Source organism: Lontra canadensis, unplaced genomic scaffold, assembly GCF_010015895.1.
Source record: "Lontra canadensis isolate GAN:19392208 unplaced genomic scaffold, GSC_riverotter_1.0 scaffold22, whole genome shotgun sequence".
Lineage (NCBI taxonomy): Eukaryota > Metazoa > Chordata > Mammalia > Carnivora > Mustelidae > Lontra > Lontra canadensis.
Genome location: NW_022631016.1, coordinates 12182773 through 12202171, shown reverse-complemented (window position 1 = coordinate 12202171; position 19399 = coordinate 12182773). Strand labels below are relative to the sequence as shown.

The following is a 19399-nucleotide window of genomic DNA, read 5'->3' as shown; positions in this document are numbered from 1 at the left end:
GAAGGAAGGAAGGAAGGAAGGAAGGAAGGAAGGAAGGAAGGAAGGAAGGAAGGAAAAAAGAAAATCACCCAAAAACTACTCTATGGAAAGTTGAAAGATAAAAAATACAAAGAAAATATTAACATACAGGACAGACAAAGAATAATTATTACATAATTCCTGAGAATAAAACCCCAACATCAAAATGACTAAAGGACAGGGTTAGGCTATTTATCAGAGAAAACACAGAAGTGATCTATGAACATTTGAAATGTTCTATGTCAATGGTAACAATAAAAATGAAGACAAAGGGGCACCTGGGTGGCTTAGTTGGTTAAGCATCTGCCTTCAGATCAGGTCATGATCCAGGAATCCTGGAACTGAACCCCACATCAGGCTCCCTGCTCTGCAGGGAGTCTGCTTCTCCCTCTGCCCCTCACCCTTCCCTCACTCTCCAATAAATCAATAAAATCTTTAAAGAAAATGAAAATGAAAATAGTGGGAAATTTTGTGTGTATGTTGGTGACCTTATAAGAGATCTGAACAGACTCAACAATCCCACACGATGGGACATGAGGCTACAAGTACTCTGCGGCACCCAGGAAGAGTGGAAACTGCTCCACACTTGTGAGGACAATTTGACAACATGTGTGAACATCTGAAATGAGCATAGTCTCTTTGATCCAACAAGACTGCTCTGAATTTAGCCACAGAAGCCTCCCATGTTCAAAAGGTTTGTAACCTAAGGTTGTTTTATCATCTAACCATTTATAGGAGGGAAAAAGTCAGAACAATATGGACCTAGTTAAATAAACTGACACTTATATTCAAAGGAAGATGATACAAACATTTAAAATTGATGCATTTACGGACACAGAAGTGTGTCTATGACATTGTTGCATAGGAAGTTACAGAATAACATGTGTGAAACAATTTTGCTTGTGTGCCATGATGCCCAAATAGTTGTCTTTCTATGAACATAGAGATTTCTTTTCCCTCTTCTTCCACATAAAAGAACATGGAAGATCAAATTCATTCATCATTTCCTATATGCTTTCAGTATATCCTAATACTATTAAATTAGATTTCTCTAACCCAGAATAGAAAAAAATATATATATGTTTATGTTCTTCTAGTACCGCTTCAATGTTCGGCTTATGCATTCCAAACTTTCATGTCTCTGGAATATATTTTAGTGTAAGGAGTGAGGTCAGCGCAAGCTCATGTTAAGAGGGATTATGTCTAGTTTGTGGGATTTGCATTTCTTGGAGGGAGCTGGGTATCTGACAGAAACAGGCTTGCTTTCCCACCCTCACCCCCTCTCCCCACCCCACAAATCATACACAAATGTACCACACCCATCAGTGCTCACATAAGCACATGATAGGAAGGAAGGGGGAAAAGAGACAAACAGACAAAAAAGGTTCTACTTAATAAGATCAAATACAGAGGGATACAGAGGGATAGCCTATTGAGTGGGCCCAGAAGTTTCTACAGCATGAGATAAGGTTGCATAAAACTGATAAAGGTTGCTACATTTTTACCTGCATTCTTGTGGTGCCATCCAAGCCCTAGAGGCTGTTTTTTTCTGAATGAAGCAGCACCGTGGACACAGCAGGAAGGATCAGTGGTGGGTCCACCAACTTGGACAGGGGTCCCACTGTGTGAGCAGCAGTCAAGGTGTTAGGGCAGAGCCAGGGTGGGGAGGTGGGGAGATGAGGAGCAGAAGGCAGGTAGAGCATATGTGGGTCCCATACAACATCTCTGATTCCATATGCCCTTGAGACCACCATGCCCTCGCCAAATGGGTCCCTCATGCATCTTCTCACTCTGGTAAAGTGTTACTTTGAATTAAGTTAGTTTAGAAGAATTACATATTGAAGAAGAACTAGTGAACGTGTCAGCAGGAGAACTGCTGAGGCTGATTATTTTAAAAGTGATACTTGATATGCCTAATGTTATACTCAGTACGTATCAGAATAAAATGGATCAATAGCTTGAACCAGACTCCCATACAACTTTTGAAGACATTTCAAACATAAAGTCCACAGAAGTGTTTCCTTGATTGTATGTAAGGAAGCAAGTGGGCTTTGCCCATCGCCTAGTGACATCTGTCCCTGGGTGCTGGAACTGTTCAACCATGACTCACAGTTGGCATAACTCATAGTCTTGGATCTAGAGGGATGTCTTTGCTGGGGCACCTTGCCACTTTAGAGCAGAACCACTGCAGGACTTCAACCTCCTGCCTGCCATTAATCATTCTAGACATGTGCTAAAATTCACTGCTGCATCCATAAGTGTTGCTAAGACCATCTCCAGGCCCATGACTGCTCATCTGGACAACTGAGAGAAACCATGAGCAGCCAGCAGACTCTTGATGGCCTCAAGACATACCCAAGAGGGGCAGTTCATGGAATTCTTCAGGATCATTGTCTCCATTTCCTGTTCTACCAACTCCCAACAGTCCCTGACCCAGAGGTTTATTTTTACGTTGCCTTCGGCATCTCCCCCCAAGGTAAGCATGGCTTGGGCCCCTTACCTGTTACAAAAAAAAAAACAAGAAGAAGAAGAAGGAAAGAAAAAAGAAAAAGAGAGAGTTAGTACTTCAGGAATTGTTCAAAAACTGTAAAAAAAAAGTCTTCTCAGTCTGCATATCCAGAACAGAAACTAACTTTTTTCTTATTTTTAAGTAAATGTGAAGCAAAGTGTGGTAGGTAGTATTTTTCCAAAGATGACCACACACTCCCATACATCATCTCCTATCCCACATGCCCTGGAAACCTGCCACACCCTTATCAAAAGATGGAGTCTGATTCCTGTCCTCTTGAATACAGGTGGCAAGTGACACTACATGACTTCCAAGACTGAGTCGTAGAAGGTAATGTTGCTTCTACCTTGTTTGCTTTATTTCAAGAGTGAAAAACACCATTCTTGAAATTTTTTTTCTGCTGTGTAAACAGACTGACTTCTTTGAGACCTCCATTTTGTGAGGAAGACCAAACCAGCCTATATGGAGGGGTCACAGGAGAGGTCCTGAGACCCTGTGGGACAGAGAGAAAGAGAGGCCAGCCCTATTCAGAACTGCTCCAGCCCTGGTGTTCTAGCTCTAGCCACTGCTCAGCCCCAGAACCACTCCACCTAGGCCTTTCCAAATTCCTGACTCTCAAAAACTGAGAGCCAGAGCGTAAAATGATGGCTATTGTTTTAAGCCACTAAGTTTTAAGGTGATTTGTTACACAGCAACAGTAACCAGAGCACACTGTGACATAATAATAAAGAGACTAGAATTGCTTTATTCTGAAATATGATTTCTTGCACTTTTGTAAAGCAATTTTGTTCAGCTTAGGGAAGCATCTGTGTTTTATAACTCTCATTATTTCCCTTCAGACATGGTGTTTTTATGGATAAGGAGTTATAGATTTGATTCTAAAGCCACATACTAATGGACAAATTACGGCCTGTGGGAGAAGCAGCATCCTGGAGCCCTACATCCCTCGAAGATGCCAATTATTCACAGATCCCAACAGTAATATATACAAATTCCCCCGAAGAGAACTTCTTTCCACACTGCTCATGGCCAAGCACTGCCTGGGGGAGCAAGTCTTAATTTCAGAGTGGTTACACATAAGTAATGAGGTATGAAGCCCATTCCTACCTGTTTTCATGGAAGGTGAGGGATATCACTGCTTTCCTCTCTTATACAGCCCACCTCCCACATGCAGGTAGAAACCGAAAAGCCTAAATACATTAATACCCAGCAATCTGAAAAGACACAAATGTCAACAAACACAACACTTTTTACGAAAATTTTAGTTCTGGCAATCCAATACACGGATGTCTACCAAAAAGCAATATGTTCTTTGGCAACAGCTGGATATCGACATAAATCTATTTGAGGACAAACATGGAGGAGACTCACTTGGAACTGTGAAGGCTCACAATAGGTGAAAAAAATTACTTTTCATCAATATGCTCTATGTTATGGATGACAACAGCATATAGAAGCCTTCAGCCGATTCTGCGTGTTCCATCTCAAGTATTTAAGCACCAAACATTTTTTAAACTTTCTTCGAGGGGAATGGAATAGAACAGAAGTTGAACCTGTATTTGCTCATACTAGATTGGAAATGTATCCATTTTTCTCTTAAACATATGGTAATTTACTATTTGCTGCTTAAATTATAAAAGTACTTTGGATCTCTTGTAGTATTGTGGGGGTGGGGCATGAAAGTTTGTGAAGGTTCCAATGCTAAAAATATTTAGTGACGCACTTAATGTGCTTCAGACTTTCTAGAACTACATCTGAGCCATAGATAGAGGTTAATTTGTTTAGACTTTGCCCAAGAAGACACAGAAGCTCCAAATCCACCAGGCTTACACAAAACCACCCAAAAGGCTGACCAGTTAAACTCACTGATGTCCTTTTGATATTTGGTATCATACTAGGAACAACACTGTTTTTCTTTGAGATCAAGTCTCTGCCTACTGCGAACCACATCCTAATTATTGCCCAAAGGGGATTTTTTCCAATGCATTGTTGTGTCTTGTCTTAAACTCATTAGTTATTTCAAAACACAACCCATATGCTGTTCCTCTCTCCTCTGTTTTATATAAGGATTTCTCTTTCACTCTCTTTCACTCTCTCTCTCTCTCTTTTTTTTTTTTTTTCCTGGCAGAAAGTTCCAGAAATTTCTCTAGTCTCACAAGAACAGCTCTAGGCACTTTCCCAGTATAATAAAGAAGTATTTTATGTTATGGGTGATGGCCAGTTAACATTTGTATTTCTCCGGAAGAACAACAGCATTCCTATCAGCCAAGGGAAACACCTGCATAGCCTGTGTTCCCGAATTATATCCATGACCACACATCCCATAAACAAGGAACCAGAATCCAAAGAACAAAAAAACCACAGGTGTTGCAGAAAAACAGCTCCATGTAAACCTGTAATATGCAACAATCTCTTCAAAACAAACAAGATAGTAAGGGTATAATTATAGCTAGGAAACATGAGTATCAATCCCAATATCCTGTAATTATTTTTATAATGTATAGGGTTTGAACTAAACATGACCACAGATTAAAGCACTAAGGCAGAGTTCCTTATGGTGGCTGGCTGACAAATGCACACGATTATATTTGTAAAATATGTAGCCAGACCTGAACCTTCTTTTTTCTTAACACATTTAAAAGACAAATTTGAGGGGGAAAAAAAAAAAAAGTATAGTTAGACCTCAAGTCCCTGAAACTACCACATCCCTTTGCCTATAAATACCACTCTTCCCACCCCCAGTTTTATATATTAATAATAATGTTTCAATACAGGAATCAGGGCAAAAACAAAAACAACTAGAAACCATTTTAATTTGCTTGAAAATGACGATGTTGCCCAGAACATGTCTTTTTTCAGAAGTCTTACGGAATGAAGATGCCATGCACCTAGCTAATGGAGAACCAGTTTCTCCTTGTCAGCTCTCACTGAGTATTCTCCATAGTACCTTACTTCCATTAGAAAGGAAGTCGTGTCCACAGGAAGCTCACATACTCAAGAGGAAGAAAACAAATGCCCTCAAGGCACTGAGGACGCTGGAAACCAATCTTTGGAAGAACCCAGATACTGTGATGTGGACAAGAAATGCCATGAGAGATGATGTCATCAGAAACCCGTTAAGCCAGAGGGTCTGGAGATGGGATGAGCCTGGCTGCTGGTGTAGAAAAATGAATGAATGAGTCACGCTTGTCAGAAGGAGTTTCATGGTGGGCAGATTAAAATGAAGCAAGCCTCTCGGGATGCACTGTCAACAAGGCTGCTTCTCAAAATATTTTACACGAAATCTTGTAACTTTGGAGTCTTCTAAGTTTAACAAAGCCTTTATGGCAAAAAAAAAAAAAAAAAAAAAACTGATATTGTTTATTCAGTTCAACTTTTGCTATTTCTTTTTGATGTTTTACTGTTTGCCACATTCACACCAGTATGCAAGGAATGCCCTTAGAGTAGCTGCCAAGGAAGAGGAAAAACAGAGAGACAGATAATCAGGGTATCGGAGAGATTGGGAGGATGCTGTAATGAGATGTCTACACACTTGGGAATGAGTTTTCAAACTGATGGCCCAGATCCCTAGCAACCTCATCTAAACTTTATGGTTCCAATGAGTTATTAAGGACAAAAAAAAAAAAATCAATCTTTTTAAAGGTGCCTTAAATGTCAGTGAGCCACACCAGCTGTTAAGCTAAGCAAGAGGTCTGCATCAACTGTCTCTTTGCCTAGTGAATTTTGCCATACACCAAGCACTGACAGCATAAATATTATTCTTAATTCCAAAGATACAGCTTCTTGCTCATTTATGAAGTCTAGCTCCTGAAATGTTATCATCCTGCTATGAAACTCTAACTATTAAGATTCAAAAGGCATCATCTTTCCCATTGCTACCAAAGTGGTAAGCTATAAACCCAGTTTACATCTGAAAAAGATACAATATTAAGAACGTCTCTGACAAACATTATTTTTTACATCATTTAATGAATCACTAAGCCCAGTTCCCATTTAAGAATATAAATCAAACACAAAACATTATAGCGTAGACCAAAGCAGGGAATGGAGAATGCATCGTGGAGGACCAAGGACGTGAGATGCCAATAATTTAGCTCTTGGTTTGTACGTCTCTTGTCAAGCTTTTGTAGAAAACAGCAGCTCTTTGCTCCCTAGGCAAGTGTGCGACAAGACAGACATATTGCATGTGCTAAAACAGAACCAAAGAGAAAGGATAAGTAACTAGAGATTACACCATATTTCCCAATAGATGTAAACGAACACTTACATTTCATCCAACTTATATTACTGTAAGCAAGCTTGAAAATAATTGAAGTATAAGATGCAGGAAAAATGACAGATACAATTACCAGCCATTCTTCATAGGAAATGAAATGTTCTGCTAAGCAGTCCAAATACTAAGGACAAAGAAACAAAATCTATCTTTTAAAGTAAAGTGATACTCACCTATTGTCACAGACTTAAAATATGAGGTCAGATGAGCACAGGGTGTTATATGTAAGTGATGAATCACTGAATTCTACTCCTGAAAGAAACATTGAATCTAAAATAATTAGGCCAACCATTTGTTCCTGTAACACAAAAGGATTCACCTTTTCCTGTCACTAAAACAGAAGGCTATTATAATGAAAAGAACCAAGAAAACGCCAAGAAGATAACCCTCCTTTGTCTGATTCTCAAGCCCCATCATCCAGGAATCAACTCGAGATTTGTTTCATATTTCAAGGAAAAGGCAAAGCACACACACACACACACACACACACATACCCAATGAGAAAAGCACATAGATAAGTGCACAAAGGGGGGCAGGTTTAAGTGAAAACACCTTTGTGTTGGAGTAAGTTAGAGGCAACCTGGGAATACCCCATGTCTCAGGTTGAGAGAAACTCAACACGTGATTTTGTTTTTAGAGCTGGTGGCTAATCCAGGGTTTCCCAATCCTGGGGCTATAACACTTTGATTTGAGCCAGAAAAGTCTTTGTTTTGAGAGGCTGTCCCCTGTGCACTGTAGGAAGTTTAACAGCATCTCGGCTTCTACCAGCTAGGCGCCAGTACCACTCCCTCCAAGCTGTGGCATCCAAGTTGTCCCCAGAGAGCTGAATGTCAGTCACCCGGGGAGCAACACTGTCCATACTAAGAACGACTCTTCTGACCCAGTGATGACAAGGTAAATCCCACATAGGCCAGCCAAATAGCTTTCAACTACTGCATCGCCCTAGATGCAATCAGATTATCTCTGTCCAAGGTGCTCAAGTGAAGTCACGATGTTCACTGCCAAAGAGGTGGTTTGTAGGCCAACAAAAAGGGAAGAAAGCTTCAGGCTTCACACCTTCCCAAAATGCTTCTAAAGCATTTCCTCTCCTGGGAGTGATATTTTCCATCTCAACACTGAGCTGTCTACATAAATAAAGTCAATCTGACCCATGTCTAGATAATGTAGAATCTTTAGAAACCATTAGGAAGGAAAGGACAGGAAACACATGTAATGGTCACTAAAATGACCAAGAAACTCAACGATGCAAGAAATACTGGAAGAAAACTTTCCAAGATGCCTCAGATTTGTTTAATGATAAATTATTAGTTCATTCAATGAATAGGCACTGGACTTCTACTGTGATTCAACGCCTGAAATGCAAAGTCAAAAGAGAATTAGGTCTTGCCATTTTAGGGAGTTTAGGGACCCACTGAAGTCTAAGACATGCATACTAGTCACTCTCAATGACTATACCGGCTGTATAGTCATTGGTTATATACTCAAATCACCTGAAAGACCTTCTTCAAACTACCAATGACTGCACTTACACCCAGGCAAATTTCATAAGCATCTAGACTCTTGGGTAGTTCTTAAAAGCTTTTGAGCTAGACCAGGAAGGGTGGTGGGGCTGTGGACATAGCAGGGGTGAGTGGGGATGGCATTTCTAGTTGAAGAAGCTACAAGAGAAGAGTCTCCATAATGGAAAATCAAGGGTATTTAATAGCTAAAAATGAAAACAAGTGGTTCAGCTGCCTCCATTCACAAGATCTGAGAAGAAAAGAAAGTGAGTAAAAACCAGCCCCTGCAGGGTGTTAAACTTTGGAGAGAATGGAGACTCTCTAAATATTTCTGAGAAAAGAATTAAACTGTACTTCAAAAACTCAATCTTCCTAAGACTCTTATAACAGGGGGTCAAGGGAAAAGATAAAACACAGAATCAAGTGTCATGTCTATAGCAATAAGCCCCAACTAAAATACTGGCTTCCCTTTATTTCCACAGGAACTATCCTTGATGGACACCCCACTGGTCTCAGCCAGTGCATACTAGATTCCCTCAAGGTCAGGGCCAGACCCTGTGGCCTTGTTATTCTAATTCATTCCCCCTAAATGATCTCATGTCTGATCATTCACTTATCATCTGTATGCACATGGTTTAGAAATTCTCCACCTAGACTTCATCTCACACTCACGCTGTTAACACTAAGTACCTGTTTGACAATCCCTTTGGATAGGTTGAAGTAATATCAAACTCACCATGTCCAAAATTGAACTCGTGATATTTCTTACAAAGCCTAATGCTCTTTATGTCTTTTCTCTCTGGAAATGGTACCACATCCTACCCAGTTACACAAGCCAGATATTTGCATATCATTCTTGACACTGTCTCTTGTATCCAGTCTACCACCAGTTCCTGTGGATTTTTACCTTGCATACATCTCTCCAGTTCCGCCTGTTCTCTCCCCTTCTATCAGGACCTCCTTAGCCCAAATTGCCATCATCCTTTGTTTGATTGTTTCCATAAAAGTTTTGACTTACTGACCCAAAGTCACTCTTGCCTACCTACCAACACCAAGTCATCAGTTCAAATTCCAAGACTAACCACATCACCACTTTACTTAAAATTCTTTCATGGCTTCCCATTGATCTTATGATCAATGTAAAAAATTCTGCAGAGGGGCACCTGGGTGGCTCAGTTGGTTAAGCGACTGCCTTCGGCTCAGGTCATGATCTCAGGGTCCTGGGATCAAGCCTTGCATCAGGCTCTCTGCTCAGTGAGGAGCCTGTTTCTCCCTCTCCCTCTGCTGCTCTGCCTGCTTGTGTCTCTCACTCTCTCTGTCAAATAAATAAATAAGATCTTAAAAAAAAAATTCTGCAGAAAACCCAACAATCATCTCAAACTAGCCACAAAAGCCTTTATTTAGTCCCACATGTTTGCCATGCTCACTCCCACCACAGCACCACTGTATACAATGTTCCAGGCAAAGGCTTGGTCTCCCTGTTTGGACTATTAAGCTCTTAGCCACCCCTCAGATCCCGGTAAAATCATTTTTCTCCAGGCAGCCTTCCCCGATCACCCTGTCTTACCGCAGGTTCTTATTTCCTTTCAAATATTTCAAATATTTCCTTTTACACTCTTGACTTGGATGCAAATCCACATTTGGTGGCTTACCTTTGATGGAAGTCTTTGATTCACACTTGTTCCCCCACCAGTCTAACCCCTAAATCATCCCAACACGGGTCTGGAAAGAACCAAAAATACATAGGACAGAGTGTGAAGCAGACAGAGAACAGACTCAAGAGTGCTTATGATTTAGAGATGCTAAATTTAAAAGGGAAGAGTAGACTCAGAGGGGACTACAAAGCTTTCTGATCTCGATAACTAAGAAATATGAAGCTCTAGGTTAATACTTGTACTGATTCTGATTGATATATTTCATTTTCCTACTGTTTTCTGTCCTTTATTTTCCACCATTTCAATTCCCACACCAAAAACACTAGTATTTTATTTAAAGCAAGTGACCTGAAGTTGGCTGCTACAAGCGTATTTTAGTGAAAAGCCCAAGTGGAATAATTAGTGCAGGCTTACAAGTACCCCCATGGTAAAACCAACTCTCTCATTCCCTCCAGAACTAAATATGGAACACCAACATACAGGGAAACCTTACCTAAGGGCTAACACAACTTTCTCCATCTAGAAACATCCAGTGTATGCAGGAGTAATGAAGTTCCTGGATTGCTTCAACCCTGCAGAATTTATTGTTAGTCTTAACCTAATTTCAGTTAGTCCAGAAATATTAACACCTTGTGTCTACCCCATCACAATGCATTTCTTCATGAAATCATAAAATATATATCCAAAGGCTGCTAAAATTTGAATTTATTTCACCCCAAAACACCTTTCTCTTACACCAGCAAATAGGTTGAACCTGAATTATCTTACTGAACCTGGTAAATTCCTGATCAGTAAGTACTTCTGTTGTTAAGTCGCATTTTATCCCTTTGCACTTTTACAGTGAAGGCACTAAAGTTTATTTTTTAAGCCAAAGCTGTGATATAATAAACCATTCTGGAGATGACACAGTTTATGTATTCATAAAATGTTCCTGAATTTCAAAAGATATATATTATGGAGTTATCATACCTACAAGAGTTGCCAAATATTTGCAGTATTTTTGAAATAATAACAAGGACAGGTATATACAATAAAAAGCTAGCAATGGATTTCTGGGAAAGTAAATTACACTCAGAAATCTTAAAGAGTTTCCCCCAAAGTAAAGAAATTATGGGCTTCATTCTGTCTCAGCAAGATATCAAATGTAAAAGTAACACTGAATCCTATACATCAAATTTATGGTATATCTCCATGGCTCAAAAAAGTTTCCAGCTCTATTATTTTTGTTTGGTGGACGAGTTGGTGGAAGTGGTACAAATTTTGTTAACATTTATCTGCATTCATGATGGCACAGATCAAAAACCACATAATAAACTATCAATCTGAATGGCTGGCTTCATATCCCTGGTCTACGGGGATTTGAGGCACACTGTCATTACTCATCAGTGTTGACCAGCTGAAGCAGGACATCCAATGAGCTGAACAGGGCAGCCTGTAACCACACACACTGGCAGAAGCCACTGCTTAAGCTGGACCATCTGCTTTCTGGGAGAAACAAAGAACAGTCCAGAATGCAACAGGAACGCTGTCTTCCCCTGCTGTGCAGAGGGATGGCCTCCATTGGATTCCCTCTTCGCCAAGATGTCTTCCCTCTTTCTACCAAGCAAACTAAAACTAGTGTATCATTGTGACTTTTTATAAAAAGGGAAAAAAATCTTTTTCTTTTTCTGAGCTGGCTTGACTACCTTATTGGTAATATTGAGAAGGCTTCCTTGAAATTTTCTGCTGTAGGATTCCTTGTCACCCCTGACGGCTACCTGTCTACCTGAAGTAAATGAGAAGGTACGTCCTTGAGTGAACACTAACTTTTCCAGAAACTGGAAGACATGGAGGGCTCAGAGTCCCTCAGTGCAACTGAACAAACACTGAGCTATTGTATTGCTCACTGGCCTTAGAATTAAAGAGATAACATTTGGACCACCTCCCTTCAAAGATTCCACGGTCTAGAAGAGAAGACAAACATTGGCTATAAACAAATGAGTAGAATAACAGGCATGCCCGGGTACTATGGGACACCAGCAAGAGAAGGGGAAATGATCCATTTTGCTAATGAATTTTGGATCTGGCAAGGCTCTTCCAGGACCCAGAGTGAGACACATTGTCTATATCACCTCCCGATCCTTCTCTAACAAAAAAAAAGCTCCTGTGTTGGTGTGGGTAAATAAATTACTATAAACCATCAGAGTCTTCCTTAAAGGTAGAAAAGTAGTTTAAAAAAAAAAAAAAGGAAGGAGTATTTGGGGGTGGGTCGGGGGCAGAAGTTTCACACTGCTGTGCCTTGGGCATGAAGGAAGAGATTTCAGGCTCCCACTCCCTAGGCAGTCACTTTGCCCTTCCTTTGTGCCATCTGCCTTCTGAGTTAATATTCAGTGATAAGCAGTCAGCATGACCGAGGCCCATATTCACCCTCTCAGAGGCCAGAACGCACCCACCATACCAGGTTCCCACACCCAAGACACACATCGGTCCTTCTGTCCCATGTCTACAATTCTGATATAATCTCCCTTTTCAAAGTCAAAAATGATACTTAATAAAAAGAATTGACCAGCTGCAGGCCCCTGTTGAGTATCTCGGCATCTGCACAAGGCTGGTTCCCGCCCATGTTTGGCTAGTTCCTATTTTAGGGAGCGGACTGTAGCTGGGGAGCAGCTCGCCCAAGTGGGGGCCCCTACTGATCGGCACTCTGCTGAGCTGTTCCAAATGTTAGTGTGTCTCGTCCCTCCACGTAACATCTCAACCCTCTAAAGGACTTTGCAATTACAAAGTGTTTCCATCTTCCTCTCGGGGTTTATCCTCATCATTTTCTAAAGTGAAAATTATTATTTCAACTTTAGAAAGTATAAATGAATCCTCAGAAAGGCGAAATTACCATGCCAAAAATCATTCCAATAGTAAATGCTATAAAGATTTGGACAGGCCCAGGAGCTCTGACGCCCAAGGTCACAAACTAGTGAGTCACAGACATTTATTTGGCCCGCTCAGTGTTCTCTAAAAAATTAAATAAATAAAAGTTGGATACATCATGCAGTAGAAACACAGATTTCTAGAATCCTTGAAACACTGAGACGTGGAAGCTCTGACAATTCTGGGGAAATCCCACATGCTAGTAACAAGGTAGGACATGCGGTGTTTATAAGTGAGTTTTTCACAGTCTACAACAGCCCACCCCAGATGACCTACTCATCCAACTCCTCTGTCTGGCCTGTGAGGGTCCCTGAGTTTGTCACCACACTGAGAAACTCTATGGCAAGTGACAGGGGATATCTCACCCAAAATGCTCAGAATACTCTTCTTTAGGTCACCTCCAGGGTGATTCCACTCACACAGATTTCAGCTAAATGTCATTCGCTCAACAATGTCATGCTATCACCTCATATATACGTACACAGTGACGGAAAACACTTCCCCCGAGAAAGTGTCTATACCTTGGTCCAATCATCTTATTGTTGTAAACTGTTTGCATATTTGTGGAGGATGAAAGCCACTGGATTCAAATTGCTGTCTCTAGTCCTATTTCCACCTTCCCAAATTAAACCAAACCCCTTAATCTTCTAGAAACCTACCCGTACTGCTCATTTGCCAATGCCTATGGGATGGGGCAAGGTTTAGAGGTCTAGGAAGACACCCAGAGTCACTTCAGTTGTTGCTAGTATGATGCTAAAGAATGCATGGCCAAACTGGGTATTCCCACAGTCTCTACTTAGCTAGTTAAAAGACATTATTTGGGAAGAGGAAAAAAAAAAAAAAAGCACCACTGATTTAAATGGCAGTCGAACTCTTGGTTAGGTCTTACGATTTCAATTCTGTTTTGGGATTTGAATCTGCTTGTGGAAAACAGATGTCTTAGTTCCTAAAACAATGACATTTTAAAGGTTTCATTTCATGAAAATTAAAGCACAGCTATAACCCAGGAGCTCAAAAGGAACCAGCCCACACAGCTGTAGTGAGATGGGGGGTGAAGGGCTCCCTAGTCTCTGCTTAGGGGTATATGGAGCTGCAGAAAACACACATCCTACAACCTAACACAGGAAGACACTTCTTTTGAGAGCTGGCAAGTGCACGGGGGCAGCCTGGAGTGAGAGATGGACAGCCGGTGGCCTTGAGCAGAGCTGGTCAGCTACACACATTAGCCACCTCCTTTATCTTGGACCTGCACACTCTGAATTGGGCAGAATGCACAATCCTGATGACAAGAAGTGCACAGGCTTCACAAATGGGGAAAGGGCTCTCCATGAAGATCATCTAGATCCCAGTTAGCAGTCACTGAAGCTCGTCTGCAAGGCAGACACACATTTTCTAATTAATTCAATTCAACGAGAATCGTTTTTTGGGAAGAAAAATAAACTTTGAGGGATTTTTTTCCCTACAGACTTGGAGACATTTTTAGATTTATTTCATTTATATTTGAGCAAACCACCAATTTTTCCTGGCCTCTGTTTGCTGGTACATAAGATGGAAGGATTTAATTCAGTTCCTTCCAGTTCATTTCTACCCTATAAGGATTTCTACTTAGTTCATACATTTTTAGCAATACAAAAAATTAGAGAGCATATTAAATCATTGAAGCATTTAATATTCTACTCTATAATTTATAAGAAAAAAAGAATACTATTTTCTATTGATAAAATGTATCAACTAAGTAGAAATCTAAGAGTATGGCAGTCATTAATTATTAACAGGAAAAGAAAAGTCCTCTATGTTGAGGACAGGTAGGGGTGCATAGGCAGACAACAGGACATTGTTAGGGAAGTGAAGTTACTCTGTAGGACGCCGTAACTGTGGACGCATGTCATTACACAGTTGCTCAAACTCCCCGAAGGTACATCATCTGTGTGATTCCTAATGGGAACCTCAGACCCTGTATGAAAAGAATGTGTCAATGTGGGTTCATTAGTTGTAATAAATGTCCCACTGTAGTGGGGGGAATGCTGCCAGTGGGAGAGCTTATGCATATATATGGTCAGGTGATATATGGAAAATCTCTGTACCTTTCATTCAATTTTGCTGTGGGCCTGAAATTGCTCTAGAATACACAGAGGAAGGAAGGGAGAGAAGGAGGGAGAGAGGGAGGGAGGGGGGGAGGGCAGGAAAGGGAGGGAAGGAAGGGGAGAAAGGAAAGGGAGGTAAGAAAGGAAAGGGAGGGGAGGGGGGAAGGGAAGAGAAGGGAGGGAAGGAAGGAAAGGAAGGAAGGAAGGAAAGGAGGGAAGGAGAGAGAGGAGAGGGAAGATGGGGGAGGAAAGAAGGACAGGAAGGAGGGAAGAAGGGAGGGAGGGAGAGACTGAGGGAGAAAGGAGGGAACAAATGAACCAATGAACCAGGTTAAAAAAAAAGGCCTGAAAATAATGCTAATGAGCTACTAGCTTAGTTACAATCCAGACTGCTGGTGCCCTCCAGGTGCGACAGGTTCCAGATGGATGTGACCGCAGCCATGTGGTGTGAGGCAGACAAATGCACATCATTTGGATCAAAATGACTATTGTCCCAGCTCCCCCACTGGAAGTAAACTGTGTGACTCAGTGTCTCACTGGGGGGAAAACATGCTTCCGCAGTAAACCTTTTCTGACAGACTTTCTACATGTACAAATACATTTATTTCCAAAGAGATTTGCAGTTTCCAGGAGAAGGGCAAGTCCACACAGATAGGTCATAAATAGCAGGATATGCATGTAGGACCCTGCACTTGACACACCAGGGCTAAGGAACCCAACCCACTGAATATCAGGGACTGCAGAAAAAGAAGCCATCAGCTTTTTCAAATGCTTGAAATATTGATTCCTTTGCAATAAAATATGTTTCTCACAAACTTGCTTCGTGGACAACATGTGGCATTTACAGCGTTGGAACTCACGTCCAGGTCCCCAAATCCATGTTCACATTTAGAAAGCCAAGGTCCTTTCTGTCCCCGAGTGTTCGCTGTGAGTCACATCCCTTACAGCCACACCTAGCCCAGGGCAGCACACATGGTAGTTACTCAAATTGATTTAAATGGTTTACAGACATCCTTGGGGAAAATTACTCAACTATTGTTCGGTATTCCTAAGTTGGCTTGCCTGAGTAAAACAAGAGAAGCCAGTGCCCCTTTGCCAACTGCACTTACAATTGAAATGCTAGTTGTTCATTTTTACTACTTATGCTCAAATTAAAAAAAAAAAAAGTACTGGACCACAGGTTCTTGGAAACCTGCTCAATTTAAGTCTTCCATCCATCCAAATTCCTTTTCAATATAATAGTGAACTTGGATCCCACACTCTCACTGCAACATAAAAAGTGTCTACATCCTGAAGCATTTTACATCATCTTCAATCTAATTTCAATACAAGAAACAGAAGAGAAGTGAATTTTCCAGGACAGATTGCTGTAAATGTCTTAGTCTCCTGTCTTCTGTGTTTTTCTTCTTCCTATCCTTTAAAAATAACATCTTTTTTGATATGTATAATGCTTAATTTGAATGTGTCAACTTGACTGAATCACAGGGCCAGGGTACCCAGATACTTGGTGGAACATTTCTTCTGGATGTGAGAATGAGAGTGTTTTGGATGAGATTAACATCTGAATTGGGAGACTGTACAAAGCAGATATCCTCTCCAGTGTGGGTGGGCCTCATCCAATCAGTTGAAGGCCAGAATAGACAAAAAAGCTAACCATCCAGTGAGTAAGAGAGAACTCCTCCTGCCTGACTCCTTGAATTGGGGCTCCCTTCTTTCTTGACTTCGGACTTGAAATGAAACACTGGCTCCTTTGCGGTCTTGAGCCTGCTAGCATTTGCTGGAACCACATCATGGTCCTCCTGGATCTCCAGCTTACCGACTACACATCTTGGGACATGTCTGCCACCATAACTGTGTCAGCCCATATATCTCTATATACACACACACAGATATATGTACATCCACATGTAGACACACCCTACTGATTCCATTTCTCTGGAGAAGGCTAAGTAATACAACATGACAGGGAGACACATGACCCCATTCTCGCCTTGTCTCCTTTTAAAAAGTTACCACCAAACCATAAGCTAGTTTCACTGAATGAAGATGAAGGTTTCCTTCCATTTGAATATTACCTTTCCCCAGCTTCACGTTTTTACCGGAAAAACATGGTGTCATGTTAGAAACAGTCTAGGTTTCAATAAATATTTTCTTCACGGAAATTTGACAAACTTTTCTTAAGCACAAATTAATCATATTTCTATGGCATGGAAAAATCATATCAGAAACATAGGAAAATGCAGCCAACTGCCATTCACTTTGATGGAAAAGATCATATGCCTTTTTTTTTTCTCCTTACTATAGGAAAATCTACTATTTTTATGACTGTTATTTTAATAGCAGCGTATTAGAAACATCTACAAATGCTTAGTTTTATTTGCTTTTCCAAAGTTGTATCTTTATTTCAAAAAGAAGCCACACACAAATACATCACAGCATTTTTCTTCTGTTTTGAAAGACTTACAATGCTTTCTTTTTTTTATAAAGACCACATAACTGTTCCCAGGCCTTTCATTACAAGTGTTGTGCATCTTTCCTACAGGGGCCAAGAGAACAAACCTTGCAACCTTTGACTGCATCTCAGGCATATCGTGAACCAAATTACATCTTCATCCATGTAACTCTCACTGAATGGACTTCTGTGGGTTTGCCGTCAGAACCCTTCTGAAAGCCATCTGGCATCCTGGATACTGGGCCACAGTCACACTATGAGGAGGGAAGAGGTGCCTGGCTGGCTCCGTTGGTGGACCGTGTGACTCTGGATCTCAGGGTCATGAGTTCGAGCCCTACGTTGGGTGTAGAGATTACTTACAAGAAACAACAACAACAACAAAAACACACTAACAGGAGAGACAAAGAAAGTGACATGGCAGGTCACCAAACAGTTAACTGAAATAGTGAACAAGATACGTTTTCCTTTACCAAACTGTCCTTCAGATATTTCTTTTCCCTTATTTTTTGCTTCTTGCTCTGATACTGGGAGTACGCTTCTATTCATTATTTATGCATTCAATATATCTCATGAACACTACACTATTCACTTCCAGCAACTTCCTGGAGAAAATCTAGAATGAGGTTCACTAAATATACCATGTGTACACACACACAAACACACACACACAGAGACACACACACACTGAGATCACAACTGCCTAACCCACTAGATTGAGGCTGAAAATTATTTTTAAGAGCTGGAGCTAGAATTTTAAGAATGGCCATTTATGCTGAAATGGCAAACAAACAAACAAAAAAAGCACAACACACAACTGTTACCCTCTTCTACATTAATATAACAAAAATGCACATTGTGGCTTTTTTTATAATGGCGGAAAGAGGGGGAAATACTCAGGAATCTTATATATACCAAGAACCGTCTATTAGGAAGAATATTATATCCCAACTTTTAATAAAAATTGGTTGGTAACTAAATGGTTCAATATACACTGAAAAGAATGAGAACAGGAAAAAAAAACCAACACACAACTCATCTGTTAAATGTGCTAACCGGGATGAACAGTCACCAATGTTGGCACTAAAACGGGCTTTATAAGAAGTGACTTTTTTATCTTAAGTGCTGAGACAGGACATTTTAAAGCACGATGAGAGCGACTGGATGTAACCACCCATTTTTATTTTAAATATTTAGAAAGTAAAGGCACAACTCCAGGACTTGACCTATTTCAAGACTCCTTCAGCCCAGAACCTCCTTTTATGAAGCACCAAGCCTTCCCAGGCCCAAATAATTCCCTAAGTACCTTAGATTCATTTTCCACAAGCAAGGAAGGATCAATTTTAAACTGTAATACTCTGCTTGCCAAAACATCAGCTGGACAGGAATTGCAGAGGTGCAAGTTCAAGTGCAGACTTCTGATTCCACCCGGGGGCTGGAGAGCCTGCTCTTGAGGCAAGCTTTGGAAGCCAGGAGCACAGAGGAAAGGGGGCATGATGTCCTATAAAGAGAACTTGAATTCTTCCAGGGCTGTTTCAAATAGGAGAGTGAGAAATCCTTGCAATAAACAGCTAGAGTCGACTTCTCCCGAACGTTCTTTATTCCTGACGTGGCTTCTGTGACTCCAGTTGTCACAGCCAACAGGAGCTCAACCAAATGTCAGAAGGCATTCTCTAAGAATAGTTTAGCACAGAAAATAAGCGGAAGGCTGCTCTCTGCGTTCCACAGAAGGTCTGGTGCAGAAACAGCAGAGCACCACTGGACGATGAAGGAGGTTTCAGGAGTTAGTCCCTGCTGTTCTTGTGTCTACAATGAAGTTCTCTTTGGTCAAGCCAGTGTTAGCCTAAGTCTGGGCCGTACACTCTGCTGGGTTCTGAAGATGCAGGGATGGATACATCATCAGCAATGGAAAGCCATTTGGCATTTCTAGAAAATCCCACAGTCCCACTCCTAGGAATATATACCTGGGAAATACATCAGTACCTCTGCAGCTGATGACACAGAAAGC

At 40.9% G+C, this 19399-nt stretch overlaps 1 protein-coding gene across 2 annotated transcripts in view; it reads right to left on the bottom strand.

Moving 5' to 3' along the window:
- The window catches only part of FBXL7 (F-box and leucine rich repeat protein 7), a 366015-nt gene that overhangs the window by 303251 nt on the left and 43365 nt on the right, over nucleotides 1-19399 (bottom strand). The window contains exon 1 of one of the 2 annotated variants that reach the window (XM_032861891.1): nucleotides 18698-19358. The exons of the other annotated variant lie outside the window; for it this stretch is intronic. The gene's annotated coding sequence lies outside the window, so the exon portion shown is untranslated. Of the gene's footprint in view, nucleotides 1-18697; nucleotides 19359-19399 lie in introns of those variants that run through there. 2 annotated transcript variants of the gene reach the window in all.